The sequence below is a fragment of the Diuraphis noxia genome, unplaced genomic scaffold (genome assembly GCF_037042655.1).
Source record: "Diuraphis noxia isolate RWA-SAM2 unplaced genomic scaffold, SU_Dnox_SAM2 contig0001, whole genome shotgun sequence".
Taxonomy (NCBI): Eukaryota; Metazoa; Arthropoda; class Insecta; order Hemiptera; family Aphididae; genus Diuraphis; species Diuraphis noxia.
This window is the reverse complement of record NW_028301711.1, coordinates 27,990,374-28,016,464: the sequence shown is the minus strand read 5'-3', so window position 1 is coordinate 28,016,464 and position 26,091 is coordinate 27,990,374. Positions and strand designations below refer to the sequence as shown.

Sequence of the window (26,091 nt, the reverse complement as noted above, 5' to 3'; positions counted from 1 at the left end):
CTGCAAATTTATTTGTCCATTAGCAGCCATTAATCCACTCGCATGCAATATGCTTTTAATTTCACTTTAAAATTATTATTTATACCTGAAAAAGGTGACGTGATGCCAATTATATGTATTTCTAGGATTAAAACTAAACATGATTTAAGGTGCTTTCGATAAAGCAGTAGTATTAGGTAGTTAAAATTATAGTAAAAATAATCTTGGTAAAAATTTATAAGGATACTACTATACTGTATTAAGCTTTGTTTCCACTAATAATTATACCGTTGTATTTGAGGTTGAATATTATAACGTTTAAATAGTGCCTAGTTTTCGATGATGTTACTTACTTATTTTTTATTAAATTTAAACTACACAGACACAACATGATATTAAAGTGGGAGCCCGATTTTAATCAAAAATCTAGATTTTTAATGACAATTATAAATAGTTTTACAATATGTGTCGTTTGCAGTTGGTTAGGTTTACAAGATAATATTTATATACTGCCGATCAACCTACCTCTTTAAAACACTACTGTAGTAGAGTTTGCAGATGATAAGGCAATTATAGCAATACATGAAGACCCAATTTCTGCTTCCTAAAATCTACAACATCACCTTATCTTAATGTCAAACTGGTATGATGATTGGAGAGTCAAAGTATACCAATCAAAATCACTTCACACTACCTTTACTCTTTGTCTTGCTCCCTGCCCTGAAGTTACTTTATATGACATAGTATTACCTATTTCTTCATCCTAGTTGGTTAAATACCTAGGGCTAACCATTGATCGGCGTCTCATCTGGGCACAACAAGTAAGAGTTTCTAAAAATGTAGTTAACAACACATACAAAATTAAATATAAAACTGCTGATTTACAAATCCTTAATTAAGCATATGTGAACATATGGTCTATAACTTTGGGGCAATGCCAAAAAATCCAATCTTAACAAAATACAAACAGTTCTAAACAAAATACTGTGCTCTATCACCAATGCCTCATTTTATATTTCTAATTTTACCCTTCATTCTGACTTAAAAATCAAAACCGTTAATGAAGAAACTAAAACGTACTATAAACGGGTTTTCAACAAACTGTATTCCCACACTAATTCTATAATTTCTGACCTAGCCACTCATATGATTCCTGGAAATCCCCCACAGTGTCTAAAAATAAATTGGTGCAGAGATATTATTAGTAATTAATAAAAAGTAATGATAATAATTAATTAAATGAAAAAAAAATATATGTTTCAAATATATTTAAGCAAAAGAAAGTTCGATCACTGGATGGTTTCTTACCTCACCCTATGTATGTATTTCTAAATAATGTTGCACATATTCTTATTATTCGTTTTGTGTATAGATTATTATAATATATTTTCTAATAAAAATTAATAAAAAAAAAAGATAAGATTTACTCTAGATAAAAATTCTAAAACATTTTTATAAAATGCATAATGTGATAATAAAATATTTAAATAATTGTTATAATAGTCTAGTGATTATCTAGAGGTGATGATTGCATGTGTCGAGGTATGACCATCACTAGCTTACTTTCTTTTGCACACACCTACGCACATAACATTGTCTAATGTACATATATTATCATACTTAACAAATAAAAAAACAATTAAGTTGGAAAGTACCATTAACATTAATTTTATTAGGGATTTTGTGATTCAAGCCACTTAAAACAGATTGTTTTATAATAAGCTTCTTACGTTGAAATATAAATAGCAATAATAATGCAGTTTTGTGACTAAAAATGTATTTTTAATTTTTTTTTTTTATGAAAAAAGTCATCACTTTTACAATTGTTTCAAATGTATTTATTTTAACAAATATTTAATGGAAATTAAAAATTCTGTCCAATTAAATGTTTATTATGAATATCTAAATCGATGCTCTTTTTTCGTGATATTTTGATTTTATGAATCTAATATATGAAAAATAATGGTTTTAATTTCCCAAATAATTTTTATTTAGAGTTGCAATCTTTTTTCAACATTTGAGTAGTAGATTTTCAATTTTAATACCAAGGGCAAAGTCTTAAAAATTTAATGACAAATAACTATTTGATACAATTTAAAATATCGAAAATATAGTCACAGAAATCAAACCTTTTTTACAAGGTAATGACTCATTACCTAATAGTAAATGGTGGTATTTTTTTTGTCATATTTTTGCATATTTTGAACATAATTAATATTTTTATACATTTTGACTACAAAAACACAAATAGTGCATGTTTTTTAGTATATTTTATTACAATTTGGAAGTCGTTGAAAACCGGTCAAACAGAAGATAGTTCATTTTTTTAAATTTAAAACATCATGTAATTGTTTCATATAATTCATTTGAGTAGCTTTATAAATTTTATATCAATTAATATTTTAAAGATTTTAAGGTTTTAGAATTTTTAAATGTTTTTATATTTTAAGTGTTTAACATATTTATTTTTATTAATTGGTATTTAAAAATATGTTTTTTAAATAATATCTATTTGGTTTATTTAAGCATATTTTTGAATATATTTGATAAACCAAATGCATATTTAATCATTTTATATTGCATATAAATCCTAGCCTTAGTAATGAGTTGTTTGCTTTTTAATGCATTGTGCGAATTACTTGGTAGAAACTAATTTCCGCATAAGAAAAAGCATAATATATATTATAAATATTTTGATACGAATAAAGGGCATGCATATACAATAGACATACAAATTGATAAACTATGGAAAATATATTAGTTATTTTGAGCTAAAGTTTAGCACCTCAACGTACATTTTACTTGAAAGTAACTAAAAATTGTGTATATTTGTTTTTTGTACATTGTGTACCTATGCATTAATATGGTTTATGAAAGAAATTTTATTTCAATTTCCAAATGTCTATAGAATCCAATTTGTCTTTTTATATCATTCCATAAATATATATATAAACGAGATACATCGATTTACAATATTTTGTAAATTATATAAATATCTATGATTATTTTAACACTTTAAACGAACTAATTTTTTTGTTGCTGTAAATTTATATTATTTTCTTCTATGCATTAAATATTCCGAAACATTTTTACTTGCTCATTTATGAAAAAATATAAATAAATAAATTGAAAAATTGAAAAATTGAAAAATTAATGAATATTAAGGGCTAACTTTAACCCAAGACTTCCGTCATTCAAGTCTATATGTGGTCATACTCCTCAGCTATATTTTCCTGACTTACATCCAATCAAAGAGCGTGCTCAAAATCGGGTTGCATATATCCACTCAAATATTCTAAGCTGTAAAATGTATTTAGTGCAAATAGATGCATGCCATTACGGATGAGAATCAACAGATTCGTATTATCATTTGTAACGTCACAGAATTTTAGGCCTCCCTTAATATCATTATTCATTGAACACACCTTTCCCCACAATAATTAATAATTATATTATCATATTATCGGTCTGTGACCATTACTTTAATGGTTTTCCTATTAGTACAATAGCGCGTTGCGATTAAGACGAACAACAGTCATGTTATATAAGCACTGTCCCCCAACCCCTCTTCAACGTAGTGTCCGGTGACTTGGCTCGGCAGCTGTGGTTACCTGCGCTGTCGGCGATACGGTTGCGTCCGCTGGTACATTCTGACAAGACATCTGTAGCCAGTAATATTGTAAATCCGATAAAAAGCGACACTGCACACGTCCCACTCTGTCAACATTTCGACAACGGTCACCGATAAGCCGAACCGCCTGCCGACGTCTCGACACTCTTTTCATGACCACTGCCTTTAGTGCACGTCCCACTGGTCAAGTCTGCCGATCCGTCTGTCAACGTCAAAAATCACGCGGTCAACATTTTGGTGTTCCTGTCTTTTCTTCTTTTATTGATGTTCACCAACGCCATGATGGGCTAAGTCGACTATCTGGGGCCGTTGAAGGCCCGGCGACTAACATCCACAACCGTCTTCGACGTAACCGGTGCACATGGGCCGTGTCGATTACGAGTATAAGGTATCGACGGCCCACGAGGCCAGCTCATCGCAGCCACCGGTTACCAACATCTCAAGCCACCAGCAGTCGTCAAGTATTATTTTCCCCCAACTTCCCCTTGTCTTTTCATTTTGATTATGTATCACTATAACTTATTTTTTTACTTATGCTCCGTCTTTATCCTAAGAGGTGCCCCGGTAATCGTCATGCGGAGCCGTGGGTTTTTTCCTTTAATACATATAAATGTATAATGTGTCATACCGACGTATGATTATCATTCCGTGTGTGGTAACCGCTTGTCGGAGCCGTAGCATTATTTCTTGTATTTTTCTCTATTGCTTTCCTTATAATTCTGCCATGTGTAAAATTTTATATTATTAATTTATTTTCCCTGTTTGATGCACCTTGCCACGTGCAAAATTTTATATTATATTTTAAATGTAACTGCCATGTGCCAAATCTATATTATTAATTTATTTTCCCTGTTTAATGCACCTTGCCACGTGCAAAATTTTATATTATAGTTAAAATGTAATTGCCATGTGCCTTTTGATATTATTAATTTTTTTTTTGTATATTTTGTTATGCAAATTTAGTGCCCCGTGTAAAATAAATCTTATAACTACCTTTAAAATTCTAATTTTGTTACTTAAAATATTTTTTCTCCTTTATAATAAATCTTTGGTTTTCATTAACCACTGCGTTTACAAAACCTATAAATTCCATCGACCTGACTCTCGAGTCAACACGCGGTACGGTTTATAGGTCATGTGGTCAGTGATCCCCTGAGCACATGGGTGGAAAGTAAGTCCCTAAAAAGACCGAAATCTCGCACATTGTTTATTATCCAAACATGTTAAAATAACGTGACAAAGGACCAATTTGCTGTGCAGCCAGATGAGAAATAATCAATGTAAAATTGTTCAATGATACCAGAGAATCAACTATCTGAAGTTAAAATTTTTATTAAACGATCATACTTAGCTGATAAATCTCCAGATTAAGAAGACACTTTTCACTAATTCTCAGTTTTTGACTAGCTGATTAGATCAGTTGACATACTGCAACCGTTTTGCTTATCCTGCAAAGAAATGAACTGCTAATATCGGAACTTCAAAATATATCTCTTGCCTGTTTCTTAATTCGAACGATACCTGTCATTTGCCCATACCATACTGGAGTGGATTACTGTGGTCTATTCAAGAAAAGCCGTAAGATAGGTTGGCCAAACGCATATACATACTTCAGCGTATTTATTCCTATTCATTTGAATTCCCACTTAATTTGTGTCTTGAAATTTTTTCATACCTAGATACGGAAAGATTTCTAGCTGCACAATATAGATTTATATTTAAATGAGGGATTCAAACACATTTCTATAGTGATTATGGAACTAACTATGTTAGATCAGTTTATCAGATGAAGACACTTAACGTTAATCGAATTTCAACTCAAGATTTGATAGCCATACGAGTACCCAAAACTTAAAATTAATCCCCCCAAACTATCAACATTTTTGAGGTTTTTGGGTAGCTAATAGTTATATCTTAACATCGTATACTCTATCTACTAAGGATTTTTTAGATCACATGTGGTTCACTGTTATAATTATATTAATATTTAGCTATATTTGTATTACCAATGTAAGCATCAGTATATAAGTATCCCTTCAACTTGACATTATAACCTATGCGGCTATGCATATTGTAGAATATTCTTTTCTTCTACACAGTCAATTGTACAACCCATCTCAAAATATGTAACTCAGATTATGAATTTTCGTTTGATGGCAACTTTTATTTACTACCTATAGTATGTTTATGCAATAACTAACAAGTAAAAACTAAAAAAAAATGAAAAATATGTTGTATTATAGTTTATTATAAAATGTTATTTGAAATACGATAATGGTGGTTGTACTTTCATATCATAGAATTGATATTTTACACATATGATATCATACAAACCTATGTAGGTAATCGCAGGAGAAATTCTTGAAAAATTGTCAGTAAAATACTAAAATCTATGTTCCAGGTGCATACTCTGCTGTTTTATATGCAACGTGCGTGAAGAATAATATATTATTATCAAACATTCCGGGTTTTCCATGCTTTACTGAGCATATTAACCAATGGTTTTTCGTTGGGTCGTTGCCAAGAACAACCCATTCACAAAACGGTTATTGTCGTGTACATTATACACCTAACCCTCACACGAATCTGAAGTAAAATAAAACACATAAAAAGCAAACTAATATTTTTTTATACGTATACAGTTTCAACAGTTAAGCTTATGTTTTGTCACTCTAAGTACCGCGATTTAATCGTTCAATTCTTAAACAATGTGTCGTTAAAAAGAATAATAATAATAACACTTTATCTCTATTTCCATCGAATGTACATGTATAATATGTATGAATAAGAACATACTATATAATATTATGTATAATAGTTACTCGTAAAATGGTTTAGGTATATACCTACTTTTTTGAAAAATAAAAAAAAACATCAGAAAAAAAATAGCACATTTGTAAACATACGAATTAAAGTAACTAATAATATGTCAATAAATTGTTGATAAATATTTGAAAATATCCCCGATATAAATATTTTAAATTGATAAAAAAATATCGAATAATTATGAAATAAATTAAGTAACATGTTTTATATTCTAATTTAGATTAATTATATTAATATATAATATAAATAAAATAAAAAAATCATATTAATGTATACCTTTATGTTTTATGCTAAAAGCTAAATTAATAATTTACGTTTAGTAACTTACTAATACTTACTAGTAGAATACTATTTGGAGGGTGGGAATAAAATTTAAAATGTTGAAGTGACCTGACTAGTAAATGTTCAGGGATAATACAAAAGTTGTTGACTAACAAATACTGATTTTGTGCTTACAAATACGTACTAATAACTTACTAAAGAATGACTAAATATGAATTTGGTGGGGCAATGTTGGGTGTTTAACTTTATGGACATCATAAACTAATAAAATGGAAGTCCACTATTCTTATATTGGACGCTTATAGGTTTTTAATGAATTTTTCGGGTCTATATATATATTATGACAGCCGTGTACGCCTGTGTGGTACCCGATGGACCAAATTATAATTATTGGATATAATATTGAAATTATAGGTGCTAAAACAATAATAATATTAATAATGATGATACCTAAAAATATGATTTTACAATAATACATTTCGAGTGCCGTGTCATCTCCTAGGAGTGTGCCGGGAACCCGTCAGCTGCATATGCTGTAGGCAGCACTTATCCTCAGCGTTATTATAGGTATACGTAAAGATATACAAGGTGATTCTTTTATCAAACAACACTTATATGGTGTTGGTGTGTAAATACCATCTAACATACACCTATAAGTTATAGGCTATAACACACAAACGCCACCCAAAACCACCCAACTTTGGGAGGCTATATCTTGTAAACGGATTAACGAAAATTGAAAATTTAAACGTGAAAATTCATTGAAAAAATAGCCTTTTTAGTTTATGACATTTTAAGTATAGGTTGTCATTTGAAAATCAAAAGTTGATAATGGTTTACCTGATAAATATAAGGGTGAAAATATTTTAAAAAATATATAGTTCTAGAACAAGATGGATCTAAAATTTTGAAAAAAAAAAAATTGAAAAAAATCAATATTTTTTGAAATAATGAGTGTTGTTTGATAAAAGAATCACCCTGTATAATATATTTTACTAGTGCAAGAAACTAGTGGTATGAAGAACTACTTAAAATCACGTAATGCGATTATATTTTATTGTAACTCGTTCAATTTTAGACAAATTAAAAAGTAAAATTAATCATCAGTGATAAGTGATAAGTGATAACAATATAAAATATATAAAATATTGATAGGTAATAATATAATTGTGTTATAATGATTATTATATTTCCTTAAATTCAAATCACTTAAATAAGTAACGATATTATTGACCAAGTGTGTTTGATACTAAATACAGTGTTTACATTTAAATAACGCTAAACAAGCCTTAATACAGTAGGCATGTTTGTATTATGTGTAGTATTAAATAATACCAACAATTAATATATTATTAGGTACATAACTTATAGCTATAACTTATAACACTTGTAGAAATGATGAATCACTCAATTTTAACAATGATACAAAATCCTTGTAATATTTACATAATTTTACCTTAACCCATAAAATTTACCAGTACATTTACTGAGCTCACATCTCTATAAATAATATACATATATCTGTGTAATATACGTTACATCTTACATTTTATATATTATACTATGCATTTAAGTATTGAACCAACACAATAAGCTACATATAAACATAAAATATACGACATAATATGTATAACAAGAACTAGGAAGATAGCTACGGTACTCTGAACTCAATCAACGAACATTTTTTTTTTATATTCCATTATTTAATAGATTTAGCCCAACTAAATTGATCGGTTTATTGCAATTTACTTAAACATATTATGTAATTCTATTTTCTTATTACGATTAAATTAATAAACTGCATTCAATTACCTTCAAACAAATTATATTTATTATATTATGTAATTATTTTACTCCTGGTGTTTTTTTTAAAGATATTAACGATAAACAATATTTAAATGTTAGTGTAAATTAAAACCATTATATACAAATAATATATTGTATTCATAACAACATAATTTATTGCTAAATAAAGATAAAACTTTATCGAAGATGTTATAGGTCACATTGAATAAACATTAAAAAGTTGTAGTTGGTAGTATTATACTTAAATACTAGGTAATTATAATTGAACAAAGTTGGAGACTTTTGAGATATTTAGTACTTACAAACAATATGAAAAAAACTAACTCAAATTATTTGTGGTTAATATTACTTACTCATAGTATAAATACACGGAAATACTAAGTAATATAATTTTGTATTTCACATTTTTGAGGATTTTACTATTATTATATTTATTATATTAAAATTGTATTACTCTAATATAATTTGCTTTAGGTTCACTTATGTAACTAATAGACAGATTATTAAAAACAAAAACGAATATATTATACAGAGTAAAATTTTCTAAAAACAGTAATCTATGTCATTTGTTGATGTTTGAATCGTAAAAATAATATTTTTATTTTTACTTGTGAATTAAATCAATACAATTCATACTTTATTGCATAAATTGTAGGTATGAAATTAAAAAGTTATAGTTTATATTTGTATACTTTGAAAACCTTTAGTTCAATATAAAAATACATAAATATACATATTAAGACGGTTATTAAAATTACCAATATTAATTTTCAATTGCATGTAAAGTTTTAAAAGGCTCAGAGATTTCATGCAACCTATATTTTATAGAAGTCCAAAACAAAGTTAACGAAATCTTGAAATATCATCATTGTAGCTTATACTGTCTATAATAAAAATTTGAAATAGTTAATTTGATTAAGTACAGAAAATATTATTGGTCATAACTCATAAATTATGATTCATAAATAACCATAAATGGTGTTATGTATCGATAGGTAATTATGTTTTCATATAAAACCAGACACACATATTTTATTATTTGTATAAAATTTTGTAGAATACGTCAGCTATTAAACAGATATATTGATAAATATTTATTTTATATTTATTTTCTAAAATCGTGTTGTTACTGTTTATATTTATAAGTGCGTATAAGTAACATTTATAAGTTGTTAGTTTAAATTAACATCGCAGAAATGTTAACAATTTGTTATGATTATTATCAAAATATTCGAAGTATGATTATACTTTATATTCTTATCATGCAATATGCAAGAAAGTGCGTTTAACACTAGTTAGATGAATTTTTCTTTGGAGTGTACAACATTTGTTCTTCTTATTGTAAATAGTTACATCAGTGACAAGCTGACCCAGAGTGCCATGGTTAAATCGCACCCCGAGCTATCGTCCGTATTTATGTTCTGGACCATGACTATTTTCTTTAGGGCCTTCAAAACGTTACGATCGAAAATAATTTATTATTTCATACATTTTTGAGGCCCAAATGCCACGGATATGAGCTGGATTTCGTTGTTTCTTATAAGATAAAAATATATCTTTTTCGATTTTTGACTCTAGTTACGTTAAAGGTACTATTGCTATAGTAGGTATACTAATAAGGTATCTATTTCATCCAATTTACCTAACTTGATATTTAAATCTAATATTGTGAACTTACTTATATGAATGCTAATATTCATTATTCAGTAAGATATGTTAATTGTTACCACGTCATCATAAGTAAACTTTTTATATACATCATATTACTATATACAATAATAGACGTATATAACCAGCTATTGTCTATTAGTTTAAATAATTTAGGTACATAATCCATAATATAATATTATATAAAAAAAATAATAATTTAATACATTTTAGATATGTAGGTACCTGGCATTTGTATATTTATTTATACTTACAAAAATTAAATAGTTTGTTATTACATAATAACGAACATTACTTATATCTAATTAAATCAATAATTATGTTGTTAGTACATTTTTATAAAAATAAATTATTTAAAAAGTAGTTTTACGATACTAAAAGTAACATAAATAAATTATATAAGTAATACATTAGAATAATACAACAATAAAATATTTTTTGGTTTTTGTAAAATGCTAGTTGCAGTCATGATTTATGGTTGGATTCAAATTAACCACAAATATTATAGAGACTTACTTAATACGTAGGTAAACTTAATATCTAAGACTATATAGAAGAGCATATAATACCTAATCCTTCCTTTAACTATACATCTTAAAATCCTTTATTTTCCTTAATTTCCCATAGACCTTATACTATAAGTATAAGGTCTATGTAATTTCCTTAATTAGTAATATAGATTTAGGATAAAGTTTAAAATATGTCGTGAGTAAATGTATATAATATCTGATATCTCTACACAGTCTACACTAATAAAAATGAATCTAATAACTTATGAATACATTTTGAGAAATAACTTTAAATTGTATAATTGTCGATAATAATATATTCTGTGATTTTTTTTATCGAATTGTCTTTACGAGTATTTTCTCACTAGATAGCATTAGAATTTCGAATACACACAAAATAATAAAAACAAATATGCTTAAAATTTAATTCTGTTATTTTTTATGTTATTTGTTAGCGTATGTTTTTGACAACATTTTTAAAACCTTTCTTATGTAAATTATTTTGATAAATTCCACTCGGTATAGTATTTGAAATAAATTAAATTTTTAATTTTACATAATGTATTATAATAATTTAAAAGTGAACTTCAGTTTTTGAGGACTTGTGGATCGAACCTCACTCGTGTATGAGTACTTATATGAACGGTTAATGTATATTCCTACACAATGCCCAGGCAGGTCAAACAATCTATAATAAAATTTTAGATTCTACATGACAGAAAAATTATATACGTTCAAATTCAACAATAAAAAAATTATTTAAGTCAGTTCCTACAATCATCCTCAATATGTTAATTTTATATGTGTTCAATAGTAACAACCTGATGATAATATCTTTAAAAAAATAAAAGATGTCATAATTCAATAATTAAAAATAATAAATAATAATAATATATTTCACGTGATTTATATCGTGTAGAATTTTACATAAGTAGATAATTTTTTCGCTGTGTAAGAACTTCATTTTTATTACTACTATTATTTTTTTTTAGATTCTGAACGGAGTGATGAATGTATTGATTTTACAATGATGTGTTTTTTTTTTTTTTTGTGTCAGTGTACAGCATAACTAGTCGAAATAATGCTTCATTTTCAAACTTTGGGGGTGGTTTCCGATGGGAAATTGAATATCCTTGGTGAATTATAGAGGTCAAAAGTAAACATTTTCCAACAGTTTTCAAAAAGATCGAGAAAAACAAAAAAAAAATGACAGTAAAACGGGAATTTTTACGCAAAACCAGTTTTCAACCAAATCAATTTTTTATTTGGTTGAAGGTAATTCAAAAACTAATCACTGTAAATACTTGAAATTTTTACCAAATGTTCATCTATATACAGTTTAATTTTCAAAAAAAAATTGACTTTTTTAAGTTATTTATAGACCACTGAAATTTTCGACTTTTATGAGAATTTTTTTTGAAGTGTCGGTAAATACGGTTAGATTTAATACGAAGTTCCTTATGAGTTATTCTTATAGTGATTACAAAATTATAAGAATACATAGGCACAATTTTTTTTTATAAGCGTTTATAGTTCAAATTTTTACGAAATCTGTCAAAAACGCAAAAAATTTGCAAGTAATTTTGAAGTTGAAAAATCATAAAATTTGTTGTGTTTATAACTAAGAATTAAAAATACAACACTGTTTTCCTTCAAGTAGCTATAGAGAAAACTCGAAGCATCATTATAGGAAAAATTTTAAGTGCGTTTGAATTTTAAATTTTTACGAAATAGCGTAATGATAACGATTTATCCTGAAACGATTTTAAATATTTGTAATTATTCAAAAAGTATTAGTCGTAGATACTTGAAAATTTTACCAGTTATTTAGATTGGAATTTTCTTTACATGTTTACATATTTGATTTTCAAAATATTTTGACTTTTTTTTAAATATTTATAGACAACTGAAATTTTCAATTTTACTGAAAAAATTTTTTTGAAGTGTCGATAAAATTTGATACCTATCATTGCATTCAAATCTAACCTACCCTAGTCAGAGGTCCACCCCATCACCTTATGTACAGCAGAGCGACATCCACTTAACCGCTTTTTTTGTTGTTGAAATTTAAACATCTCATTTGTAGGAACCAACTCGTATAATTATTTACCTGCTAATCTTGTGTAGGAATTTACGATTTCTTATAATATGGACAAAGCAAATATGAAGAATTAAAAATTGATTTTTTTGTAGATTTAGTATTCCTTATCATTATTTACGTTATCGTATTATACTTTACTATACAAATACTTATTACTTATCATAGGTATAAATGTGTACACATATAATATATTTATTAGAAAATTCAATGAAATATGATCTGTAGTAACATGGGTTTTATTTTATCTGGCATCCATTTAAATCAATATTAAAAAACATTAGAACTTCTATTGATTTTTGTATTGCATAGCAAATAGTGTATAAATATTCTTAGTCCATAAACATAATAAAATGGGTACCTATATCAATAAATTATCATTTTTATATTTTAAAAGTGAGAGTACCGTTAAGTTATCATTAATGTCATCGAACATGGTTCGTGACATGATAATAAAGTCGTTTTAGATTTTTATTGTTAACAAGAGTGCATTATACGAGTAATGGCGATTAAGGGTTGATAAACAAATTCTTATTGCCATTATTCTCTGCGTGACCCATATTCGATCGTTTTGAACCATGTTTTTTTTTGTACGTTAATTTATTCTAATACCCCTTTAATCCTTAACTTCCCACCTTTCTTTGATACTCATAAGAACTCCAACGTGTACCCAAAACCATTACCACTATGTCTCAAACATTTGACATAGAAAATAAGAATGCTTTATTAATTTATTAATGGTTTTTATTTCATGAAATAGTTCATATTTTATAATATACTTTGGTGGATGTTGGGTACAGCTCTAGAATGATCGAGAATATTCTCGATCATTCGATAATGTGCCTGTGTTACCGCGACAGCACTATATAGTATATTATTCTAGACGCTGCACCCCCTTCTCCTTCTGTTGAGCTATCCACGACGGTCCCTATATATACAGGCCGCCGCGACCGTCTGACGGGTTTTTATTCACCGTGTCTTATTGCGTTGGTAAGTTCCGCGTAATTTGTTGTGTACTCTTTTATTTTTACGTTGATATTTGTCGCGTAAACCTTATTATCGGCTGTTGCAGTGGCGCAGTACGCGGTAAGGGTTTTGTTTACTTTAATTTGCTAATTGTTTTATTTTATTGATATAATTTAATTTCTAATATTATAATATTGCATTGTAATTTCGTACAATTATTATTTTGATGTATTTGATCACTTATATTGATTCGGTTATATTTCAAATACATTCTTTTGTATGTACTATAAATGTTATATGTATATTTAATTAAACACATACAGTCCAATTGTCGTTAGACATATCCATCAAAAGCGTGGTTACCCCGAACAACAATTTGCTAGGGACACATCGCTTACAAAGGTTATTTATAGAATTTTCGATGGCAATTATTTGCAAACATATTATTCTTTAAATTTACTTAGTCTATTATTGGGAATTAGAAATAATAGTGAAAAGTATATATTATTATCAGCCATAAATGTATTTAAAAAGTTGTATTGAACTCAAAATCAATAAAACATTAAAAACAAAATGTAAACCTATCTATAAATATTAATACACGTTTGTGCAATTTATCATTTATTAGAATTCAAATTTTTTTTCAAATATATACCTATACAAAATTGAAATCTAAAATATAGAAAAACGTGAATTTGAACATACTAAATTTTGTAAAAGCCATCTCCACATTTTTTTTATCTATTAAAATATATAACATTATATATGAATAATCAATAAGGAACTAGTTTAATTCTAAAAATCATTTTTGTACAGAATACTTTTCATTTTTAAAATAAAATATTTAAATATCATTTTTACATTAGGTCATTACTAATATAAAATGCGTACACATAAATGTTGTATATTGATGTGTTTCAATAATTATTAATATATAATATAATATTAATAAGTAACTCTCCTAAAACAATCATCACCCATAGTCAAGAATCAAGAATAATTTTTGTCTTTTAAAAATTCAAATTCAATTTATATATTTTACATTAGTGTAAAAATAATAATATTTTTCAATATTTATCAAACAGTAACCAATTCACTGATTAATGAATGTTTGCTTTTCCACCTTTTAATAGATTTTTTGTTATATTTTAATAAATTAAACAAATATTGTATATTATCAAAATATATTGGTTTATAACCAATAAAAATAATTAAATTTTCAAAATAATAATAAAATTTGCATTGAATAATGAATTTAGGTATTCAAACATAAATATTGGAAGTTCGATTAAGGGAACAAGAATTTGTTAGAGTATGATTATATAGTGATGCTTTGCACAATGTGTAGCTTCTTCTGTCAATATATGAATATTCTAATATTAAAAATACTGTACATACGAGTATTATTGTATTTTTATAAGTAGCCATTTAATATACATAATTTTTCCTTTACTTCAGTATTCTTATTAAAAAAAAAAAAAATGCTCAAAATCATTTGTGTTTCATACAATTCATGTAATTAAAATGCGCATGATAAATTAAAAGGTGAAACATTCATCTTGAGTTTTCAATTTTTCAATTTTAATTTTATTTTTTCCTCAAACATATTATTTTTTAATAATATTATTTGTTTTCTATAAAATACCAAATACCTGAATACATATATATATATATATACAATATACATAGAAAAGTCATGAATGGAACCGAACAAAATATGCATGCAAATACATTTTTTTGTTAAATCACACAAAAATTATAAATGAAAAACACATTTAATTGTGACTATTGTGACACAACTTATTTTTATTTGTATAGGTAGGTACTCGTGAAAATCGTTAAAACTTTATTCTTATTTTTTACATATCTATTGTATAAGTTATAAAAAAGTGTAATATATAATATTATTACGTGGTCCTTATATTCGTTTAGTTAGATAATTATTACCTAATGTAATATAATAGGTAATTCAATAATTACGTCACTTTTGTAATTTTAAAATTTAAATCTCAGCTGTAATTTGAAAACACAAATTATCTATAGTTTAAACCTTATATTTTATTAAGACATTTCTAATAAATATTTCACTATTATGCATATATTTATCTTGAATAAAAATGTCTATTTTAAAGAACTATTATTTTAGCATAAAATATTAATTTTTAATACAAAAATTTTATTAAGTAACAGTGGGTCTGTACCCTATTAAGAATTGTGGAATAGTGGGGCATGACGGATCTGTAAATATTATTGCTTTTATTAAGACTTTTTTAAAATATGATAATATATTATTCAGCACACTCAGTCACAGGTATATGATGCGCATGTGCCTTAACACTGAAATCATTTCTCTGTAATTTATGATTGATTGGATTTAACGTGTCTATTCGTGTGAGTGACAATGATGATAATAAATCTTTATCTGGCATCCGCTTCATTGCTTGATACATTAATAGATTTCTAATTGTATGCCACGCGAGAATTTTACAAACGTGTCATGTGTTTCCTCTCACGATACTAACTTACCCTAATTCCCCAGCTAACAAGTCTAAGATACCTCTATAAAATGCTTTCAAATACTTAAAATATCGTGTATAAATATTGCTGTTTACATAGTATAGACAGCTAAAACAATCGAGATCAAATTGAGAACAAATGAGATCTTATGAGTTTATCGACTTTATAAAGTTAATACATTACATTGGTTTGTGTGTTGAATTAATTATTCAGTAAAAAAAAAAAAACACGAGGTGAGAATGTCAAACCTATGCTATACAGTATACTTATTATATATAAAAATGAAATATTATACATTTCATACAAGCGAGTAGAAAAAATGATTTATTAAGAGTCCTAATATGAATATTATAATGGATGCAGTGAGTTATTTCATCAAACAAACACGTTTGAGAATAATATGCTGAAATATCTAAGCACCTCACAAAAAAAAAAAAAAAAAAAATGGTGTGATTATTATTAATAATAAGTTAGAATTTTTACAAAACACGTTAAAACCAAGATTAATTTGAAAATTATTTTATAGTAAAAATTCATAGGATTTTAAACTGGAATTTCATAGAATTGAAAATTCAGTATAAAATTCGTCTTACTGGTATTAAAAATAGGTTTAATTTAAAGCCAAATACATTTTTTGTGAGTGTTTGAAATTCAAATGCTAAAAAATTGAATGGTATTCAAATGCCAAAATAATAGCGGTTTATTCTCAATGATTAGTTTTTATTTAATAATAATTCAAAAAATTCACAATTTTTTATTTTTATTAGAAACTTAAATCTCAAAGCTAACTACCATTCGATCAATAATGTCTTATATTTACAATATAATAGTAGCTACACATTTTTATTTGTATCTAACTTCAAGAATCAAATATATACATATAGGTATTTATGTATTATAATGTATACAAAAGACATACCTATGATTATATCTAGAAATATAGGTAACAATTGATTCTTTATAGTGTAGTTTATGGCTTCTCAACCTTTTGAGGTCCACGCCCCCTTTCAAACGATTTTATGAGTTCACGTCTACCCTCTCACTACTATAAGATTGATGTATGCAAACGGAAACGTTTTCATTTTTCGTGTTTTTTTCAACATTTTCACGCACCCCCTGAAATTTTGGTACTGTCCGAGTTGCGGTCGCAATAGACGAATTGCGGTCGTAATAATATTGAAGGTAATAGGTACTGTCCGAGTTGCGGTCGTAATAATATCAAATGTCATGGAGTTGTACGAATAAAAATTGTAATGCAAAACTATACACTATCGGCGAAGAACACGTGTTTTCTAGAACGACAAATGATCATACAAATCACGAAATAATAATGTTTGGAGAACGAATAATGGAAGTGAAGCGTTCAATTCTAAATTCAAAACTGAAAACCGATCGCCACATCCTAACATATTTGAATTTTTAAAGTGTATCAAAGATATTCAAATTGACACATATGCAAAAATCAATACAGTAGATTTGGAAAGCAATAAAAAAAGCGATAACATAAGTAAGACATTTATTAAAAATAAAATTAAACAGTATTTGAATAAAGAAATTGACTCACTAACATTTGTGAAAAGCGTGTCATACAAATTTGATCCGTTGTAATATGTATTATAAATTTATTATTATTATTTTTTTTTATTAGACATGATATTTTTTAGGATATACAATATTTTTTTAGTTTTTACTCATATGTTTGCTTTTATTATTTTTATTCGATAAATATGTACCTATTTTGTATTTTTATGTGCAAGTGTAACTATAAATTTGTATTCTATTGACTCACTGACATTTGTTAAACACGTATTTTGAATCTAACCATAACATGTAACTATATCAATATTTAAAATATAATAATTAATAATATTTAATATTTAACTAATTATTAATATTAATCATATTTCCCAACCGCAACTAGATTTTGTTTATTTTTTACCTGCTTAGATTCCAACCGCAACTCGGATTTTTTTTTTTACCTATTTTAATCCTGACCGCAACTCGGTATCAACCGAAATTTTGTCACGCCTCCGTAAGAGGGGCGCGCCCCCCAGGTTGAGAACCTGTGGTGTATTTGATCCACGCCTATTATTAATTATAATTATTAGAAAATACCTATTATAGCATTGTTATTATGTACGATAACTACAGAAGAGTAGAAGACAATATTATTTATAAATTAATTTCAGTTTGAATTTTTATATGATTTGTGATAATTTCAACAATCAAAATATTGTTTCATAATATCAAATTATAATTAATTTCTCATACTTAAATACATAACCACAAAAGTGTGTTCAAGTATATGGAAGCAAATATTTCACTAGCCCCTATTCCCTAAATGGGGTTTTTTTTATATTTGGTGCTAAAATTTATAAAATACTTCAACAAAATAACTCATATTAATAGTAGGTACCTACGAATAGTCTTTCCAAAGAAAAATATTTGAATTTGTGTACAAATAAGAAAGATTGGCCAAATGTTGTACAAATTACACCACAATGTTTTTACTTGGTAATAAATATTTTTCTGGCTGATATTATATTAGTGCAGTACCTACATTTAAACAATAATATTTGATAAATAATTTTTTTTTTTTTTGGAATTGACTATCATTTTTTTTCTGACCTCATATTTATGTATGCGTTAAGTATCGATTTTACAGAAAGGAATTTCTTTAAATTCCACTAGCTGTACTGATGTAGTTTGTCTCACAATTGTGTATAGGTATTTTACAAATTGCTTGTTCATTTTGTATTTTTCTTAGTTTTAAAAGTTATTTAACGTGACAGGAACAATAATTAATTTTAAACTTATACCTTTTAGGTATATTTTATTTCTAAGTATAAAAGTTGATACAATATGTATATAATATATATAAATAGTATTCATATTAGGAAATACATAAAAAATATGTTTGTCACACTTACAAAATCTAAAAATATCTGTTATTTATTTATAACCCTCAATAAATGTAAAAAATACCCAAATACGATTGAAAAAAAAAATTTATTTTGTATAATATCCAATAGCATTAAATAATAATGTAAATTTTACATAATTAATATAATTGGTTAGTAATTTTTAATCATAATATTTTCAATTAAGTAAAACGTATATTCACTAACAGCAACATGCCTGCTGTATGTTATTTATGTTTGAAAACGTTAAATGTTATATATTTCATTTAGGTTTTCATATTAACATATTATTAAACATGTTTGAGATAAATAACAATGAAAATCAAACTTCCCTTTCTATTCTGCTCAATCCAATTAAATTTGTCAGTATGATTAATACGACTTTAAAAAACATCTTACCAAGGTTTGAATATAATGCTGTTTAATTAGTCTTTGATGAATCTTAAAAACGGAGTTTGGCACTAAAAATAATTCGACCCCATATTAAACAATTAAGTTCCTTTAGCGATAAACTCGTAAACTTTGTAAACATTTAAATAAATGTTGATATATAAATATGGCATGTGCTTAAAGTAAATATTATGTATTAATGTTAAATATTAGGTACGGTGTAATTCATAACATTAAAAAAAATATATATAAATAAGTATAAATAAGTACCTAAGCTGTGAAAATGTAATAATATTTCAATTCGTTATTTTTGTCATGATATGAATACATTCATTAAACATACAACTTGTGTACAATTTAAATATGTACCTATTTATAATACTATTTGTAAACAAATCTCTGTATTACAATATGCGGATATATAGGAGGATTATAAATTAAGACAGGGATTTACTACTTAGCATGAATGGAGGAGAAGGTAATTAATAGAAGTCAGTGACATGAAATGACAAAGTTTTAATTAGTAAGGAGATCTGTGCACTAATAATTGAGTATGTTTAGCCATTTAAGTTTCTAATTTCTAGAAATGATTTCTGTCAATGTTTCATATGGATAAAAATATAAATGTATTTGATAAGGATATATTATATAAATATAAGTCAAGTTTTCTAGAAACGGCCAATACTATTTAAAACCACTACAAAAATATAGAATATAATATTGACGCAGATGAACAAGTGACGATGAAAAATAAATGAAAAGGTACGGTATGTTAATTTAATTTTAATTATTGTTAATTTTTTTTTACAAATGTATAGGTTATTATTATACAGTACCCATTCACTAATATTATTATTCATTTTTTTTAAAAGCTTATTATACTATAAAAATCTAAAATTCTAAGAATGTTAGAAATTTAGAAATTTTTTTCACGATTTATTTTTTTATTATATTTTAAGTAATACACTTTCAGTATCGTTAGTTTTTTTTTTTTAATTTAGAGATAAATGTAAAATTTAGTTTAAATTGTCTATGATTACCTAGTTAAAAGTATGATAATCACATTTTTAGAGACAATTAAAGACTATTTCAAATTTGAAATAATTAAATCCTTTTTCTTTCAATAAATGTAACTACGAAAATTTCAGGTATGCAAATGCATTTAAAATGTAATTCAATAGATTCATCACAAATGGTTAATATAAGAATTAAAAGAAAAAAAAGAGCATTAACATAGTTATTCTTTGGGTGTTGGAATTTTTGACCAAGATGAAATTTATTAAAATAATAAAAATTTAGAAAACATTTCGTATTTAAAAAATTATAAAAGTGTTGTATTCAAACCCGAATTTTAGATTCTGATCGGAGCGAGGAATGTATTGATTTTACCATAATGTGTGTGGTTTTTTTTTTTGTCCGTCATCACGTTTTGGTGCAATAAAAATGGCAAATGCTACGACTTTTAACTTCAGTACCTCGTTCGATCAGAAAGTGAATCTATTTGGTACTTGGGGGGGGGGGGGGGGGTCAAAAGAAAAAAATTTCAATGTTTTTCTAAATAATCGGGATTCGGGATAAATAAACTAAAAATTAAGGGAAAAACGGGAAATTTTAAACACAATCAGTTTTCGACAAAATCTATTTTGGCTTTTAATGTAACTTTATAATAAATGACCGTAGATATATGCCATTTTCACCGAATGTTTATATAAGTATATTCTATTCGCCATGCAATTTCAAAAAAATGTTGACTTAAGTTGAACTATTTATAGGCATATGCAATTTTTCCATCATTATTAGTTTTTTTTTAAAAATTAATATCGATAATAATTTATTTGTTGCGTAGAACAGCTTGAAAATTTAATACAAGGTTCCTAACATATTTTTACAATAGGAGTTGAAAAATAGAAGAAATACATAGTCATAATTTTTTTTTTTACAAGCATTTCAAAGTTTGAATTTTGACAACATACGTAAAAATCACGAAAATTCGCAAATTATTTTAAGCTAGAAATTCATAAAAATTTTATTTTTAAATTTATGACTTGGAAATTTAATACAAGATTCTTTACAAGTTTTTCAATCTTTATCACAAAAAAAAAATGTCCACTAGAAATTCAAATTAAATTTTTATGAGCGTTTAAAATTTAAACTTTTACAACATTGGATTTTCACTAGATTTCTCATTTAGCGATTTTCTTATTTTTGAATAAATGTGTTACTAGTTTTGATTAATTTTGAACATTATCATGATAGGCACGAATATCTGATCAAAAACATTGTATGCAGATAATATTGATTTTACAAGCTTCTAAAACGTTTAATTACTATAGTGGAGAAATTCACTTGGTTAAAAGTTGTTAAACTATAAAAGGTAGTGTGTTGTTACACCTACTCGTGTTGTACCTACCACAAAATATTTAATAATTTTTAATATAGTAAAAATAGTTGAGTTTATGTGTTTTGTATGGACTAAATCATTAATAACAAAAGTTCCTAATCTAACTTTTCAATTAATATAATATATTATACTAGCTGACCCCTTGCATTTCGTTGCCCTTAAAAAATGGCAATAAGTTACTGTGAGCTAAAACTCAATTGCGAACTCTAGCTGTGTACGTCTGTTGTCTTTCTCTAAGATTCCGAAGTCGGTTGAAACACTAAGAGCTCGATCCCTAGCGCGAGCTTGTACATTTTCTTATTTTGTTCTTCAAGCCTTTGCGAACACTCGATACTTGACTCTCTTGCATGCGATTTTGACGCGTATTTTCTCTGACTTACAAGGTGATTTTCAGTTTCTGATGGAGATCCTCCATCACGACGTATTTTTATTGCCCTAGCCTGTGAGCTATTTGTAGAAAGTTGAGATCTTGGTCTTTTGGGCATCTTAAAATGATAAAAAAAAAAAAAAAAATAGGGAAAATATTCGCTGTCACACACAACTACTGCATAGCAAGCCGACCGCACGAGTGAGCCGCGGTCTTAATTTATTTGATCAAAACGACGTTTTTTGGAAATTCTGAGTGTAATGTATTGTTTGTGTGTGTGCGCCGACACTAATAATAAATAAAGATCGTCACAACTACGCCGATAACAGTCATACCATTAATTAAATATATATATATATATATATTATATATATTTATTATTAGTGTCGGCGAACCCAGGCCAACGCCGTGTAGACACGGCGATATAATATATAGTATATATTATATTATATACCATCCCCTATTTCAGCCAATTACAGCCCTTTACAGCCCTTTTTTAGCATTAAAAAATAGTCTATGTTTTTTTTGTTTCTGTGTCTAAACTATCAATGTACCAAATGTCATTTAAATCGGTTAAGTAGTTTCGGAGCCTATTCAATAGGTACAAATAATCAAATCTGTCCTATTTATAATATTTATATTATATATAATTTCATAGTTTGAAGAAAAAAACTTTCAAATAATATTTTAAATATAAATATTTGAAAATACATTCCTAGTTAAAGTGTTATCACAAGTTCTACTCATTTTTAAGAATGATTCAAGATGATCGAAAAGTTCAATTAAAATAGATAGGTTAGGTTAAGTCTTTAAAAACTATTTAAAATTCTACTATTTTGAAGTTATGGCACACATTTTCAGCATTTCTTCCATAAAAATATGTTTAAGGACCAACCTATTTAATGAATGATTGAAAAAAATAAGTTTCTAGAAATATTATCAATAGCTTCAATAATACGCTTACAGCAAAATTATTAATTGATAATTTTATGAATAGCGTCTATTTCAATCGAATAATATTTGAAAATTGCAATATATTACTTATATATTATTGTACTGAAATGTGTATGATAGATAACACTTTTTACAACTAAATTAAATACTGTCATACTTAAATAGATAGTAGATCAGCGTTTCTCAAAGTGTGGGTCGCGACCCACTGGTGGGTCGTCAGTCAATTTTTGGTGGGTCGCGAACAATTTTTACGTGGGTAACAAATAATAATTCATGTTTTCAAATTATATAGATTCCAAGAAATTGGATGAATTGTGAGTAATAATGATTACTAATAATTCGTCATATATTTATTACGAAATACTTAATAAAAATGTATACATATTTATATAATACAAATTTTGTTTTTTATTACCTACTTTTTGAAAAGTGAAACAATGTGAGTCGCGAAAAATTTTTCGGGGGAAATTTGGGTCGCAGTACTAAACAGATTGAGAAGCACTGTAGTAGATACATTACCTATGATTACATTTAATTTAGTCTACTAAACTTAATAAATTGTTGATAAAATAATACACATTTTTTTAATAAAAAAGTATGACAGAAGTTTGAAAATATTTTCTAAAATAAATTTTATACGTCATGCAAAAAGTTTTTAACTTTTTAGCTTCTAAACGGGTTTTAATCTAGTATATTTATAACAAACTAAAAGACAAGTAGAGGACTATTTTTACATTTTGGGGTTCTCTGAAAGTTGCGCTTCCTTATCATAGACATTCGTCAGTGATTAACCCTGACCTTTCTACAGTGTTCAGATTTCTGTAAATCCATATTATATTTTCGTATAAACAATACGCCGGTAGATGTAATGAGCTAAGCCGGGTTCATATCAACGTCACCGGTCGTGTCGTGTCGTGTCCAAAAGTTAAGCTCAGCGCAACTAAAGAAATGTACAGGTAGATCATGGTTAGCGAATGATACCATAATTGCAACGGTCAATAAGTAATACGATAAAAGCCACATGACACGGAAGCTGATATAGATGTTAACTTGTATTTACTTTTAAAATTTGATGCTTCTTATCTTTCCAATATTAAATGGATAGTATGGATTATTGTTTTAATGTATACCTATGCATCAAGATGTTCATTTAATTTTATTCCTTCTGATAATTTATTTAAATTCTTTAGTTTATTTATTAGGTAGGTATACAAAAATATTATCATTCAACACGGATATTAGTTATTACTTATTACTAATGTTTTAGTTTTAATCAAAATAGACCATTAAATAAATAATACAAAGTTCTTCAAGATTTTACTATTGTAATATTTTTGATTATTGATTTATGACATCTTATTGTAATATAATAAATACAGGTAGGTACATACCTATTGTGGCCAATTGGAAATTCTGAATTCTTGATAACTTTTGTTGATATTGTACACTTTTTCCCTAAAACAAATGTAAAAACCAATGAGTAGCTATTCAGTAAACATTTAATAATCATTTTTGTTTTATGGATGATATAATTTTTTAGATAATTAAATTAAGAAATACAATGCGGGGTTGGTAAATTGAGTCCCAAATGACCCTAACTCGGTAAATTGAGTCCCGGGGAAAAATAGGTAGTAGGTAAGTTGAGTCCCAGAAAAAATAAGGTAGTAGGTAATTTGAGTCCCAGGGAAAAACGATTTATATGCATTTAAAATTTAAAAATATGCACTATTAAGTTTTTATTTGTGATTTGTAGACATTAATTAACTGCATGTATATGATTTTGAATATAGCGACATGCATTTTTATTAATTATATAATTATTTTTTATGCAATAAAAATGCATGTTGCTATTTAAAAAATCATAAACATGCAGTCAATGAATGTCCAAAAATCACAAATAAAAATTTTGTAGTGCATATTTTTAAATTTTAAATGCATATAAATCGTTTTTCCCTGGGACTCAAATTACCTACTGCCTTATTTTTTCCGGGACTCAACATACCTACTACCTATTTTTCCCCGGGACTCAATTCACCACTTTCAAAATGTACCAAACTTAACTCGGACTCAATGTACCCAGCCCCATACAATGTAGGTCTTGGAAAAAACATTTTTGAAAACTGAAATTATTTTATTTAATTTAAGATTATAGATACGTATATATTGATATATAAATAATATTTGATTTAAATTTGCTTTCAATACATCAATAATACTTGACAACTCTATGAAATATAACAGGACATTTAAAGTCCATTAGTAATTCATAATGACAGGGTTTCATTGCATTATTTTAAGTGATAAAAAGTTCAGTTCACTGAAAATTATCTACCAGTTTTGTAAAAAGATTTTTACGTTATGTTATGCTATCGATAAATTATTGTTTGAACACCTATATAACGAAGTAAACACGAAGTAAACACAAATTATCATATTTATTGTATATAAAAACCACCGTAATATTCAAGATACGGTACTTGGATATTATATTACATTGCGTAAATGAGTATCATCCATTTCACGGAAAGAACAATTTGACTTAAGAGATGAAACATTTTATATAATATATTAATATGCCAAATGAGTAATGATGTTATAAGAAATGAAATAAATGAGAATCTAATATTCTATAACATTATCATAGTCAATATTATTACCCTTTATTTTCCCTTCATTTTAATCAAAAAATCGTTAACAATTGATGTACTCCTATATTACTACAACCTTTGTAAATAATGAAATTAATTAAATGTGACACCTTTGACCTCAGAAAGTG

The 26,091-nt window shown here is 26.6% G+C and overlaps 1 protein-coding gene across 2 annotated transcripts in view; it reads right to left on the bottom strand.

The window, feature by feature from the left end:
- The window catches only part of LOC107169403 (uncharacterized), a 332,658-nt gene that overhangs the window by 150,295 nt on the left and 156,272 nt on the right, over positions 1-26,091 (bottom strand). For both annotated transcript variants that reach the window (XM_089216823.1, XM_089216824.1), the window contains exon 3: positions 24,707-24,770. The gene's annotated coding sequence lies outside the window, so the exon portion shown is untranslated. The remainder of the gene's footprint in view (positions 1-24,706; positions 24,771-26,091) is intronic.